The sequence below is a fragment of the Propithecus coquereli genome, unplaced genomic scaffold (assembly GCF_000956105.1).
Source record: "Propithecus coquereli isolate 6110/MARCELLA unplaced genomic scaffold, Pcoq_1.0 Scaffold107, whole genome shotgun sequence".
In the NCBI taxonomy this organism is placed as follows: domain Eukaryota; kingdom Metazoa; phylum Chordata; class Mammalia; order Primates; family Indriidae; genus Propithecus; species Propithecus coquereli.
In genome coordinates this window covers 695,534-697,878 of record NW_012134636.1, presented here as the reverse complement: position 1 = coordinate 697,878, position 2,345 = coordinate 695,534, and the positions used below count along the sequence as shown (strand labels likewise).

At 45.7% G+C, this 2,345-nt stretch overlaps 1 pseudogene; it reads right to left on the bottom strand.

Annotated features, from left to right (window-relative positions):
- Positions 1-1,055: 1,055 nt before the first annotated feature.
- On the bottom strand, positions 1,056-1,654 carry LOC105812263 (annotated as a pseudogene).
- Positions 1,655-2,345: the final 691 nt, after the last annotated feature.

The window sequence follows — 2,345 nt, the reverse complement described above, 5'->3', positions numbered from 1 at the left end:
TGCAGATTTTGAACTTGCCAGCCTCCATAATGCAAAAGCCAGTTCCTTAAATAAATCTCTTTCTGTACATATAAACATCCTGATGGGTCTGTTTCTCTGGAGGATGCTGGCTAGGACACCTTCCGGTGTCGCCCTGTGGTCTATGCCTACAGCATCTCTTGCTTGGACTTCCGAGGCTCTCCCAGTGCCAGTATCTCCTTCCCATGTTCCCTGCCAGAGCTGCCAGGGCTCTCTCACTAAAGCACAGGTATGATATTGTTCTGCCTACAGCCCTTCCACTTGCCCCACCTTCCCCAGCAATGCCTCCCTAACCTCAGTCATCCTTGTACCACAACCTTCGTGATTTTTGTTTATACCAGACTTTCCTCTTGCTGAAATCAAAGGGAGAGAAATAGAACTGAAGGAGATCTAAATTTCCCCCCTGTATTATTCAGAATTACTCAATACTAAATCCACATCTGAAATACCATAAAGGAAAGTATTCCATTCCACATTTTAGGGAACGTTCAGTTATAGGATAAAATCTGTTCTCCTTCGCAGGGACTTCAAGGTCCTTCAGCATCAACACATACATTCATCTCTCTGTATCCATGGAGAATTGGTTCCAAAAGCCCTTGTGGGTACCGAAGTCCTTTATGTTATATAAAATGGAGTAGTATTTGCATATAACCTATGCACATCCTCTCATATACTTTAAATCATCTCTATGTTACTCATAATACCTAATACAATGTGCGCACATCACTTCATTTGCATGGATTCGACGTAGTACTTGGCACATGGAAAATTCAAGTTTTGCTTTTTGGAACTTTGTGGAATTATTTTTTCCTGAACATATTTGATCCACGTTGGTAGAACCCACTGATGCAGAACCCACAGATAGGGAGGGCCTACCGTACTTATCAAATGCTAGTCGTGTGCCAGGCACCGAACAATTCATCCCAACTACATGGAATTATGCATTTAATACATTTTTTTTCAGACAGAGGCTTGTTTTATTCAAATGATTCACCTGTTATGACCCAGGCCACTATGTATAGGCAAGGGTGGGGGGAGTTTTACTTCTTGGTCTCTTCCTCTTTGGACAGAGTCTTGATGATCTCCTCCTTCTTGGCCTGGAGGCGCTCTTCATGGCGCTTGTGTGCTTCCTTGGTCTTAGACCTGCAGGCCTCAGCCTGGTCAGCCAGGAGCTTCTTGCGGGCCTTGCCTGCCTTCAGCTTGTGGATGTGCTCCCTGAGAATCCGCTTGTTTTTGAACACATTCCCCTTCACCTTCAGGTACAGGCTGTGGTACATGTGGCGGTCAATCTTCTTAGACTCACGGTATCTTCTCAGTAGCTGGCACAGAATCCTCATCCTCTGCATCCAGGTTACCTTCTCAGGCATTCGAGCATTGGCTGTACCCTTTCGCTTACCTATGCCCATATGCCTGCCCTTCTGGCGGGCCAAGGTGTTTTTCCGGCATGGAGCTTGAGAATGGGCAGTCACAGGCTTGTGGATCTCAGCGCATCTTTGATCAGCTTCCTGATCTGCTGACAGGAGTTGGCATTGGCGATTTCATTAGTCTCATTAGGATCCAACCAGACCTTCTTTTTGCCACAGTGGAGGACACTAGAGGCAAGCTTCTTCCGAAGCCTGAGCATACTCATGGCTCCGGCAGCACTAGCGAAAGGAAAGAGCATTTAATACATTTTAAAGAGCCCGGCTCACTTCTGAAGCCTGGCCTTTTTTTCTGCCTTACTTCTTGGCCACTGTAAATTACTCCAAAAAATGATTTAGAATAGAATAGAAAAATGTTAAAAACAACAGAGAAGCAGAGAAGCCGTCTTTAACATTTCACCCACACAAATGCCACAGGCATCCTGTACCACTTTCTGAGAAAGCACATCTTTTTTCCTTGCTTCCTGGAGAACTCATTCTCGAGCCCTCAAATCCAGCTACTTTCTTTGTGAAACTGTCCCTCACATACCGTCCCAGCCCCCAGCACTTTGCTCCTCGCCTGCACTAGCATTTATCATCACCGCACTGCAAATACGGAAGTGCTTTCCTCCCTGGCTAGAGCTCAAGGGAGTGGGAGCATGTCTTAATCATCGCTAGGAGTTTTCAAGGGTCCTCTCTCTTTCCTGCCTGGTTGCTGCACACACTGAAAAATAAAACAAAGGAGAGGAAATGGGGATTGCAATATCATTTTTTTAAAGATGAAGGCCAAATTAGAGAATTTAGTTCTCATGAAACTGAATGGCCTTGCTAAGTGAATCCAGAATTAGACAGTCTCACCTGCCACACAAGGATCACACAGGACTGAGCAGGTCTCCCCGTATGGGGTAGAAGAGCCCATCCCCGGAG